Source organism: Taudactylus pleione, unplaced genomic scaffold (assembly GCF_031769625.1).
Source record: "Taudactylus pleione unplaced genomic scaffold, aTauple2 ptg000038l, whole genome shotgun sequence".
In the NCBI taxonomy this organism is placed as follows: domain Eukaryota; kingdom Metazoa; phylum Chordata; class Amphibia; order Anura; family Myobatrachidae; genus Taudactylus; species Taudactylus pleione.
Window position 1 is genome coordinate 1,029,091 of NW_028284440.1, and position 13,127 is coordinate 1,042,217.

A 13,127-nucleotide genomic window follows, 5' to 3' on the forward strand; every position below is an offset into this window, starting at 1 on the left:
TGGGCACTAGACTGGCTCCGAGTTATGCCAATTTATTTATGGCCCATTGGGAGTCCACTTCGATATTTGAGGATCCATCTCTTGGGGCCAGTCTAGTGCTCTGGACACGCTATATAGACGACATCTTTTTTATTTGGAAAGGTGACAGATTATCCTTAGACACTTTTTGTTCATCCCTTAATTCCAATACTCAGAATATTGTTTTAACTTTTGATATTAGTATTAACCAAGTGAATTATTTGGATTTGACACTTTATATAAAGGATGGATGTCTATTAACTCGGAATTACATTAAACCTACAGATTGCAACTCTTACATAGATTACACTAGCAACCATCATTTTAATTGGTTAAAAAGTATTCCTGCGGGACAGTTCCAACGCATTCGTAGGAATTGTACGGAGATTTTAGAATACGAAGAACAATCAGAAATTTTAAAAAAACATTTTGTGGCGAAAGGCTATGATGCTGGAAAAGTTGAGGATGCACGTGTAAAAATTTGAAATTCTGATAGGAATGATTTTTTTAATAAAAAAGATGGAGGGTATAAAAAATATAACAAGGAATGTATCCCCTTCATTACAAAATTTAATAATCAATTTCGTCAAGTGGAGAACATAATTTCTAAGCATTGGCAGATTTTATATAGAGATCCAGCATTAAGAAAGTTTATTGAGAAGAAACCCACTTTTATTTATAGAAGAGCTGATAATTTAAACAACTCCTTGGTACGTAGTATGACCTCCGAACCAGGTCCAAGGAAAATGATTAAAACCGAGGGGTTCCATCGATGTGGGACTTGCCTGATGTGTAAAACATGTAAGAGCCCCACAAGTAAAATCACTCAATATAAATCAAATCAAACAGGGAAGACATATATTATTAAAGATTTTATTACATGTCACAGCAAGAATTGTGTTTATTTACTGGAATGCAGCTGTGGGAGTCAGTATGTCGGCAGAACTACTCGTATGCTGAAAGAAAGACTCTCAGAACATTGTAGGAATATCCGTAAGGGTGTTGAAACTCATAGTGTTCCCCTCCATTTTAAAGATAAACATTTATGTGATCCTAAATATTTAATTTCTTTTTGTGGCATTAAGATATCTCCCTGTAAATGGAGAACCCAAGATCAGGAAGGAGACCTAGCCAGGCTATAAATGAAGACCATTTATGATCTACGCACTTTGACCCCAAGGGGTCTCAATATTGACTTTGAGACTAAGTGGTTTTTATAATATTTATAATTTTAGAATGTATTAGGTGTTTGTTTATATTGTTCTCTTACTGCATGTTTTCTTTATTATGAGGTATCCCTGTGCCTGCAGTGTTATCAGCTTTTTGAGACCAATCTCCATCCCCATGGTATTATTTAGTGAATGGAGATACAGTGAACAAAGAGTTAACGGAGCGCGCGGCTAATTGATATTTACACTGCGGAGCAATTTCTCCGTTCCATCCATGACTTCCGCTTGTGCGTTCTACAGTCAGGACTTGAGACATTGTTACACTTTCCGGTTTTGCGGGTCATATCCCGGAAATACCTTTTTTGCGTGTCAAGCCAGATGGACTCACTGACGGCAAACGACATCCGGTTTAAGATTCCGCGCACCTGATATTACGTTGCAGCTACATTCTGGATACATCGTTCTGTACTAAAAAAGCAGGAAATGGATCAATGAAATAATTGGATCATTAAGGATGGATAGCCTTATGCTAGGATTATGCACCGCACTTTGTTTCTTACCAATCGGGGACACTTTGTGAGATTTTACATGTTTTTTATATATTTTTTATATATTTATTATTAAAGATTGTTTTGTTTTAGGGTCTTGGGATTATCATCATGTATGTTATGTGGATATTGCAGAGTTTTTTTTGGTCATTTTGACGCATTTATTGTTTTAAAAAATGTATCATTAGGATCACAGGTGTTTTTACTAATGAACACTATCAATCATGTGTTCAGGTATATAAGGAGCTTTAGTTTCCATTTCTCCCATACACCTTGAGGAAGGAACAGGTTTCCGAAATGCGTTGGTTGTGTGGGAGAAATTACTGCTGCCTGGCTGGACCTAGGAAAGGATTTTCTCTGGACTGATCGGGGAGGAGATGTACCCGGGTTAACATCTATCCACCCACGTTCTTTACAGTGCCTATCTCTAGGCCCATTCCGGTACGCAGGATACCCCGAAGGGGGATTTTTTAAATTATTATTATTATACATATCTTTTTGTCCTGTGCTGTTTGTTACGTGTTTATTGTGAATAAATTGCTTTACTGCTTTACACGATGGGAGTGCGCTCTCTGTGATTCTATTTGAGGGTCCATGGAACATCGATTACAGTAGGACAAAGGTTATCCCTGAATAAATCTAGAAGATCTCCTTAAAGATACCTTTATGTGCACATTTTTCACCATTTTGAGGTGAGCATACTCTCATTGGGATATATCAGTTGACATCGATTGCTTGAAGTTCCCTAAGGACTTGGATTGGTGTTATCGGACAGAAGAACCTTTCATAATATATTTTATTAATCTTTTTAACAAATAATTGTTTTTCAGAGCAGCGCTGGGTGGCCTTCTCTTATTTTCTGTATATGTTTTGCAAGGTTGACCGGCATGTTGGAGAGATAGTCAGGGTCGGCAAGGACCCAGCGTGCACGCGCATCGCTGGTGCTTGCCGGCTATCCACTAGCAGACTTTCTGCGCGTTCCGTCCAAAACCTCCTGGTTTTGGTCGCATCGTGCAGAAAGTCGGCAAAAGGATAGGCCCCATAAGACTTACTGTAACACTGACTAGATTTTTTATTTTTAGAAAATTCTCTTGATTTGTATTTAGAAATTTTAAAACTTACCGTAATTTGGATTGTGATTGTGACTTTACTTGATTTGCAATTTAGATTTCGAACATGGCAATTAAGAGAGAGAGACACTCACCCTATCAAAATAGATAAGGCAGAACCAGCACTCACTTGAATCAATGAAGAAGCATTATTCACATATATACATCATTGGTATACATACATAGGTGGTATTCACCAGGTGCTGGTTCTGCTTTATCTATTTGGATTTGGTGAGTGCCTCTATGGATTAAGGGCCTGATTCAGCATGGATCGCAATTGCAACAGCGTACGCAGATCGGCCGATGGTGCATACTGCGCATGTGTGTGCACCATAGTGCGCATGCATGAGTTAGCATTGCGATCGCACTGCAATCACTTACGCAGATTCAAAGCCTTTGCAGATCGAGGAACGGGATGTCAGCATTAGGAGGTGGTGACAGCGGAGTGGTTGGAGAAATGTGTGCCTGTCCATTTGAACGCCGTTTCCTGGTCGTGCGTAAATTAGCCACTGCGATGGCATACGCAGCTTGAGTACTCACTGCGTGTGACGACAGGTGCAATTTCTGATTCTGAGTAAGATCAGACCTGCTGTAATTCTACGTGAGGGTCTGATGTTACCGATGTATATGCTGGATTGCGAGGTCTTACGGATGTCGGGATTTTGCAGATCGGGATGCCGCTGTCGGGTCTGACCACCGGCATCCATTCCGTGTATGTGTGTGGAGTGAGAGAGAGTGAGAAAGAGAGAGAGAGAGAGAGAGAGAGAATTGGTTAATGACCCAATGACCACACTCACCAGTCAAATCATTTTAATTAACCAACAATCTGTATATAGAGAAACCATTCCATGTTCCTCTAGTGGAGCACCTCTGATTTCACATGTGATGGATGTCAGTGCAGATACTTCCAGTAAAAAAATAAAATTGTATGTATATATATATATATATATATATATATATTATATATATATATATATATAAAATTAAATATATGTATATGTGTGTCTGTGTATATTCACACACAGGCACAAATTCACACGCACAAGCTAGAAAAAAAAGAAAAGTCAAAGTAAATTAAAATTATTTATTAAATAAAATTAAAAAGTGTAACTGTTATTGCTGGCTAAAGCACAGTTATAGAAGACGTTCAATTCAAATTATTTACTGTATTAAAGAAAAGAGTGTGCTAACCTCAAATCTATAAGTTCAGTTATGTGGTGTTGTACACGATCTTACCTCGTTTCATACACGCACTTCTGATTAGGGTCAGATGCACAGTTGGAGAGGAATGTGGTCAGAGGCACATTTGGAGAACATGGTCTGAGGCACACTTGGGGAGGGATGGGGTCCGAGACACACTTGGGGAGGTGGTGTCAGAAGCAAACTTGTGAGAAAGTAGCAGGGGCATACTTGGGGAGGGATGGGTGCAGAGGCACACTTGGGGAGGTGGTGTCAGAAGGAAATTCGGGAGTAAGTAGCAGAGGCACACTTGAGGAGGGATGGGTGCAGAGACACACTTGGGAAGGTGGTGTCAGAAGCACATTCGGGAGTAAGTAGCAGAGGCACACTTGGGGAGGTGGTGTCAGAAGCACACTTGTGAGAAAGTAGCAGAGGCACACTTGGGGAGGGATGGGTGCAGAGACACACTTGGGGAGGTGGTGTCAGAAGCACACTTGTGAGAAAGTAGCAGAGGCACACTTGGGGAGGGATGGTGCAGAGACACACTTGGGGAGGTGGTGTCAGAAGCAAACTTGGGAGTAAGTAGCATAGGCATACTTGGGGAGGGATGGGTGCAGAGACACACTTGGGGAGGTGGTGTCAGAAGCACATTCGTGAGTAAGTAGCAGAGACACACTTGGGGAGGTGGTGTCAGAAGCAAATTTGGGAGTAAGTAGCATAGGCATACTTGGGGAGGGATGGGTGCAGAGACACACTTGGGGAGGTGGTGTCAGAAGCACACTTGTGAGAAAGTAGCAGAGGCACACTTGGGGAGGGATGGGTGCAGAGACACACTTGGGGAGGTGGTGTCAGAAGCAAATTTGGGAGTAAGTAGCATAGGCATACTTGGGGAGGGATGGGTGCAGAAAAACACTTGGGGAGGTGGTGTCAGAAGCACATTCGGGAGTAAGTAGCAGAGACACACTTGGGGAGGTGGTGTCAGAAGCAAATTTGGGAGTAAGTAGCATAGGCATACTTGGGGAGGGATGGGTGCAGAGACACACTTGGGGAGGTGGTGTCAGAAGCAAATTTGCGAGTAAGTAGCATAGGCATACTTGGGGAGGGATGGGTGCAGAGACATACTTGGGGAGGTGGTGTCAGAAGCACACTTGTGAGAAAGTAGCAGAGGCACACTTGGGGAGGGATGGGTGCAGAGACACACTTGGGGAGGAGGTGTCAGAAGCAAATTTGGGAGTAAGTAGCATAGGCATACTTGGGGAGGGATGGGTGCAGAAAAACACTTGGAGAGGTGGTGTCAGAAGCACATTCGGGAGTAAGTAGCAGAGACACACTTGGGAAGGTGGTGTCAGAAGCAAATTTGGGAGTAAGTAGCATAGGCATACTTGGGGAGGGATGGGTGCAGAGACACACTTGGGGAGGTGGTGTCAGAAGCAAATTTGAGAGTAAGTAACAGAGACACGCTTGGGGAGGTGGTGTCAGAAGCAAATTTGGGAGTAAGTAGCATAGGCATACTTGGGGAGGGATGGGTGCAGAGACACACTTGGGGAGGTGGTGTCAGAAGCACATTCGGGAGTAAGTAGCAGAGACACACTTGGGGAGGTGGTGTCAGAAGCAAATTTGGGAGTAAGTAGCATAGGCATACTTGGGGAGGGATGGGTGCAGAGACACACTTGGGGAGGTGGTGTCAGAAGCACACTTGTGAGAAAGTAGCAGAGGCACACTTGGGGAGGGATGGGTGCAGAGACACACTTGGGGAGGTGGTGTCAGAAGCAAATTTGGGAGTAAGTAGCATAGGCATACTTGGGGAGGGATGGGTGCAGAGACACACTTGGGGAGGTGGTGTCAGAAGCACACTTGTGAGAAAGTAGCAGAGGCACACTTGGGGAGGGATGGGTGCAGAGACACACTTGAGGAGGTGGTGTCAGTAGCAAATTTGGGAGTAAGTAGCAGAGACACACTTGGGGAGGTGGTGTCAGAAGCAAATTTGGGAGTAAGTAGCATAGGCATACTTGGGGAGGGATGGGTGCAGAGACACACTTGGGGAGGTGGTGTCAGAAGCAAATTTGGGAGTAAGTAACATAGGCATACTTGGGGAGGGATGGGTGCAGAGGCATACTTGGGGAGGGATGGGTGCAGAGACACACTTGGGGAGGTGGTGTCAGAAGCACATTTGGGAGTAAGTAGCAGAGACACACTTGGGGAGGTGGTGTCAAAAATAAATTTGGGAGTAAGTAGCATAGGCATACTTGGGGAGGATGGGTGCAGAGACACACTTGGGGAGGTGTTGTCAGAAGCACACTTGTGAGAAAGTAGCAGAGGCACACCTGGGGAGGGATGGGTGCAGAGACACACTTGGGGAGGTGGTGTCAGAAGCAAATTTGGGAGTAAGTAGCATAGGCATACTTGGGGAGGGATGGGTGCAGAGACACTCTTGGGGAGGTGGTGTCAGAAGCACACTTGTGAGTAAGTAGCAGAGGCACACCTGGGGAGGGATGGGTGCAGAGACACACTTGGGGAGGTGATGTCAGAAGCAAATTTGGGATTAAGTAGCATAGGCATACTTGGGGAGGGATGGGTGCAGAGACACACTTGGGGAGGTGGTGTCAGAAGCACACTTGTGAGAAAGTAGTAGAGGCACACTTGGGAAGGAATGGGTGCAGAGACACACTTGGGGAGGTGGTGTCAGAAGCACATTCGGGAGTAACTAGCAGAGGCACACTTGGGGAGGTGGTGTCAGAAGCAAATTTGGGAGTAAGTAGCAGAGACACACTTGGGGGGGTGGTGTCAGAATGAAATTTGGGAGTAAGTAGCATAGGCATACTGGGGGAGGGATGGGTGCAGAGACATACTTGGGGAGGTGGTGTCAGAAGCACACTTGTGGGAAAGTAGCAGAGGCACACTTAGGGAGGGATGGGTGCAGAGACGCACTTGGGGAGGTGGTGTCAGAAGTAAATTTGGGAGTAAGTAGCATAGGCATACTTGGGGAGGGATGGGTGCAGAGACACACTTGGGGAGGTGGTGTCAGAAGCACATTCGGGAGTAAGTAGCAGAGACACACTTGGGGAGATGGTGTCAGAAGCAAATTTGGGAGTAAGTAGCATAAGCATACTTGGGGAGGGATGGGTGCAGAGGCATACTTGGGGAGGGATGGGTGCAGAGACACACTTGGGGAGGTGGTGTCAGAAGCACATTCGTGAGTAAGTAGCAGAGACATACTTGGGGAGGTGGTGTCAGAAGCACACTTGTGGGAAAGTAGCAGAGGCACACTTGGGGAGGGATGGGTGCAGAGACACACTTGGGGAGGTGGTGTCAGAAGCAAATTTGGGAGTAAGTAGCATAGGCATACTTGGGGAGGGATGGGTGCAGAGACACACTTGGGGAGGTGGTGTCAGAAGCACATTCGGGAGTAAGTAGCAGAGACACACTTGGGGAGGTGGTGTTAGAAGCACACTCGTGAGTAAGTAGCAGAGGCACACCTGGGGAGGGATGGGTGCAGAGGCATACATGGGGAGGTGGTGTCAGAAGCAAATTTGGGAGTAAGTAGCATAGGCATACTTGGGGAGGGATGGGTGCAGAGACACACTTGGGGAGGTGGTGTCAGAAGCACACTTGTGAGTAAGTAGCAGAGGCACACCTGGGGAGGGATGGGTGCAGAGACACACTTGGGGAGGTGGTGTCAGAAGCACATTCGGGAGTAACTAGCAGAGGCACACTTGGGGAGGTGGTGTCAGAAGCACACTTGTGAGAAAGTAGCAGAGGCACACTTGGGGAGGGATGGGTGCAGAGGCATACATGGGGAGGTGGTGTCAGAAGCAAATTTGGGAGTAAGTAGCATAGGCATACTTGGGGAGGGATGGGTGCAGCGACACACTTGGGGAGGTGGTGTCAGAAGCACACTTGTGAGTTAGTAGCAGAGGCACACCTGGGGATGGATGGGTGCAGAGACACACTTGGGGAGGTGGTGTCAGAAGCAAATTTGTGAGAAAGTAGCAGAGGCACACTTGGGGAGGGATGGGTGCAGAGACACACTTGGGGAGGTCGTGTCAGAAGCAAATTTGGGAGTAAGTAGCATAGGCATACTTGGGGAGGGATGGGTGCAGAAAAACACTTGGGGAGGTGGTGTCAGAAGCACATTCGGGAGTAAGTAGCAGAGACACACTTGGGAAGGTGGTGTCAGAAGCAAATTTGGGAGTAAGTAGCATAGGCATACTTGGGGAGGGATGGGTGCAGAGACACACTTGGGGAGGTGGTGTCAGAAGCAAATTTGAGAGTAAGTAACAGAGACACGCTTGGAAAGGTGGTGTCAGAAGCAAATTTGGGAGTAAGTAGCATAGGCATACTTGGGGAGGGATGGGTGCAGAGACACACTTGGGGAGGTGGTGTCAGAAGCACATTCGGGAGTAAGTAGCAGAGACACACTTGGGGAGGTGGTGTCAGAAGCAAACTTGGGAGTAAGTAGCATAGGCATACTTGGGGAGGGATGGGTGCAGAGACACACTTGGGGAGGTGGTGTCAGAAGCACACTTGTGAGAAAGTAGCAGAGGCACACTTGGGGAGGGATGGGTGCAGAGACACACTTGAGGAGGTGGTGTCAGAACCAAATTTGGGAGTAAGTAGCAGAGACACACTTGGGGAGGTGGTGTCAGAAGCAAATTTGGGAGTAAGTAGCATAGGCATACTTGGGGAGGGATGGGTGCAGAGACACACTTGGGGAGGTGGTGTCAGAAGCAAATTTGGGAGTAAGTAACATAGGCATACTTGGGGAGGGATGGGTGCAGAGGCATACTTGGGGAGGGATGGGTGCAGAGACACACTTGGGGAGGTGGTGTCAGAAGCACATTTGGGAGTAAGTAGCAGAGACACACTTGGGGAGGTGGTGTCAAAAGTAAATTTGGGAGTAAGTAGCATAGGCATACTTGGGGAGGGATGGGTGCAGAGACACACTTGGGGAGGTGTTGTCAGAAGCACACTTGTGAGAAAGTAGCAGAGGCACACCTGGGGAGGGATGGGTGCAGAGACACACTTGGGGAGGTGGTGTCAGAAGCAAATTTGGGAGTAAGTAGCATAGGCATACTTGGGGAGGGATGGGTGCAGAGACACACTTGGGGATGTGGTGTCAGAAGCACACTTGTGAGAAAGTAGCAGAGGCACACTTGGGGAGGGATGGGTGCAGAGACACACTTGGGGAGGTGGTGTCAGAAGCAAACTTGGGAGTAAGTAGCATAGGCATACTTGGGGATGGATGGGTGCAGAGACACACTTGGGGAGGTGGTGTCAGAAGCAAATTTGGGAGTAAGTAGCAGAGACACACTTGGGGGGGTGGTGTCAGAATGAAATTTGGGAGTAAGTAGCATAGGCATACTGGGGGAGGGATGGGTGCAGAGACATACTTGGGGAGGTGGTGTCAGAAGCACACTTGTGGGAAAGTAGCAGAGGCACACTTAGGGAGGGATGGGTGCAGAGACGCACTTGGGGAGGTGGTGTCAGAAGTAAATTTGGGAGTAAGTAGCATAGGCATACTTGGGGAGGGATGGGTGCAGAGACACACTTGGGGAGGTGGTGTCAGAAGCACATTCGGGAGTAAGTAGCAGAGACACACTTGGGGAGGTGGTGTCAGAAGCAAATTTGGGAGTAAGTAGCATAGGCATATTTGGGGAGGGATGGGTGCAGAGATACACTTGGGGAGGTGGTGTCAGAAGCAAATTTGGGAGTAAGTAGCAGAGACACACTTGGGGAGGTGGTGTCAGAAGCAAATTTGGGAGTAAGTAGCATAAGCATACTTGGGGAGGGATGGGTTCAGAGGCATACTTGGGGAGGGATGGGTGCAGAGACACACTTGGGGAGGTGGTGTCAGAAGCACATTCGTGAGTAAGTAGCAGAGACACACTTGGGGAGGTGGTGTCAGAAGCACACTTGTGGGAAAGTAGCAGAGGCACACTTGGGGAGGGATGGGTGCAGAGACACACTTGGGGAGGTGGTGTCAGAAGGAAATTTGGGAGTAAGTAGCATAGGCATACTTGGGGAGGGATGGGTGCAGAGACACACTTTGGGAGGTGGTGTCAGAAGCACATTCGGGAGTAAGTAGCAGAGACACACTTGGGGAGGTGGTGTTAGAAGCACACTCGTGAGTAAGTAGCAGAGGCACACCTGGGGAGGGATGGGTGCAGAGGCATACATGGGGAGGTGGTGTCAGAAGCAAATTTGGGAGTAAGTAACATAGGCATACTTGGGGAGGGATGGGTGCAGAGACACACTTGGGGAGGTGGTGTCAGAAGCACACTTGTGAGTAAGTAGCAGAGGCACACCTGGGGAGGGATGGGTGCAGAGACACACTTGGGGAGGTGATGTCAGAAGCAAATTTGGGATTAAGTAGCATAGGCATACTTGGGGAGGGATGGGTGCAGAGACACACTTGGGGAGGTGGTGTCAGAAGCACACTTGTGAGAAAGTAGTAGAGGCACACTTGGGAGGAATGGGTGCAGAGACACACTTGGGGAGGTGGTGTCAGAAGCACATTCGGGAGTAAGTAGCAGAGACACACTTGGGGAGGTGGTGTCAGAAGCAAATTTGGGAGTAAGTAGCATAGGCATACTTGGGGAGGGATGGGTGCAGAGATACACTTGGGGAGGTGGTGTCAGAAGCAAATTTGGGAGTAAGTAGCAGAGACACACTTGGGGAGGTGGTGTCAGAAGCAAATTTGGGAGTAAGTAGCATAAGCATACTTGGGGAGGGATGGGTGCAGAGGCATACTTGGGGAGGGATGGGTGCAGAGACACACTTGGGGAGGTGGTGTCAGAAGCACATTCGTGAGTAAGTAGCAGAGACATACTTGGGGAGGTGGTGTCAGAAGCACACTTGTGGGAAAGTAGCAGAGGCACACTTGGGGAGGGATGGGTGCAGAGACACACTTGGGGAGGTGGTGTCAGAAGCAAATTTGGGAGTAAGTAGCATAGGCATACTTGGGGAGGGATGGGTGCAGAGACACACTTGGGGAGGTGGTGTCAGAAGCACATTCGGGAGTAAGTAGCAGAGACACACTTGGGGAGGTGGTGTTAGAAGCACACTCGTGAGTAAGTAGCAGAGGCACACCTGGGGAGGGATGGGTGCAGAGGCATACATGGGGAGGTGGTGTCAGAAGCAAATTTGGGAGTAAGTAGCATAGGCATACTTGGGGAGGGATGGGTGCAGAGACACACTTGGGGAGGTGGTGTCAGAAGCACACTTGTGAGTAAGTAGCAGAGGCACACCTGGGGAGGGATGGGTGCAGAGACACACTTGGGGAGGTGGTGTCAGAAGCACATTCGGGAGTAACTAGCAGAGGCACACTTGGGGAGGTGGTGTCAGAAGCAAATTTGTGAGAAAGTAGCAGAGGCACACTTGGGGAGGGATGGGTGCAGAGACACACTTGGGGAGGTCGTGTCAGAAGCAAATTTGGGAGTAAGTAGCATAGGCATACTTGGGGAGGGATGGGTGCAGAAAAACACTTGGGGAGGTGGTGTCAGAAGCACATTCGGGAGTAAGTAGCAGAGACACACTTGGGAAGGTGGTGTCAGAAGCAAATTTGGGAGTAAGTAGCATAGGCATACTTGGGGAGGGATGGGTGCAGAGACACACTTGGGGAGGTGGTGTCAGAAGCAAATTTGAGAGTAAGTAACAGAGACACGCTTGGAAAGGTGGTGTCAGAAGCAAATTTGGGAGTAAGTAGCATAGGCATACTTGGGGAGGGATGGGTGCAGAGACACACTTGGGGAGGTGGTGTCAGAAGCACATTCGGGAGTAAGTAGCAGAGACACACTTGGGGAGGTGGTGTCAGAAGCAAACTTGGGAGTAAGTAGCATAGGCATACTTGGGGAGGGATGGGTGCAGAGACACACTTGGGGAGGTGGTGTCAGAAGCACACTTGTGAGAAAGTAGCAGAGGCACACTTGGGGAGGGATGGGTGCAGAGACACACTTGAGGAGGTGGTGTCAGAACCAAATTTGGGAGTAAGTAGCAGAGACACACTTGGGGAGGTGGTGTCAGAAGCAAATTTGGGAGTAAGTAGCATAGGCATACTTGGGGAGGGATGGGTGCAGAGACACACTTGGGGAGGTGGTGTCAGAAGCAAATTTGGGAGTAAGTAACATAGGCATACTTGGGGAGGGATGGGTGCAGAGGCATACTTGGGGAGGGATGGGTGCAGAGACACACTTGGGGAGGTGGTGTCAGAAGCACATTTGGGAGTAAGTAGCAGAGACACACTTGGGGAGGTGGTGTCAAAAGTAAATTTGGGAGTAAGTAGCATAGGCATACTTGGGGAGGGATGGGTGCAGAGACACACTTGGGGAGGTGTTGTCAGAAGCACACTTGTGAGAAAGTAGCAGAGGCACACCTGGGGAGGGATGGGTGCAGAGACACACTTGGGGAGGTGGTGTCAGAAGCAAATTTGGGAGTAAGTAGCATAGGCATACTTGGGGAGGGATGGGTGCAGAGACACACTTGGGGATGTGGTGTCAGAAGCACACTTGTGAGAAAGTAGCAGAGGCACACTTGGGGAGGGATGGGTGCAGAGACACACTTGGGGAGGTGGTGTCAGAAGCAAACTTGGGAGTAAGTAGCATAGGCATACTTGGGGATGGATGGGTGCAGAGACACACTTGGGGAGGTGGTGTCAGAAGCAAATTTGGGAGTAAGTAGCAGAGACACACTTGGGGGGGTGGTGTCAGAATGAAATTTGGGAGTAAGTAGCATAGGCATACTGGGGGAGGGATGGGTGCAGAGACATACTTGGGGAGGTGGTGTCAGAAGCACACTTGTGGGAAAGTAGCAGAGGCACACTTAGGGAGGGATGGGTGCAGAGACGCACTTGGGGAGGTGGTGTCAGAAGTAAATTTGGGAGTAAGTAGCATAGGCATACTTGGGGAGGGATGGGTGCAGAGACACACTTGGGGAGGTGGTGTCAGAAGCACATTCGGGAGTAAGTAGCAGAGACACACTTGGGGAGGTGGTGTCAGAAGCAAATTTGGGAGTAAGTAGCATAGGCATATTTGGGGAGGGATGGGTGCAGAGATACACTTGGGGAGGTGGTGTCAGAAGCAAATTTGGGAGTAAGTAGCAGAGACACA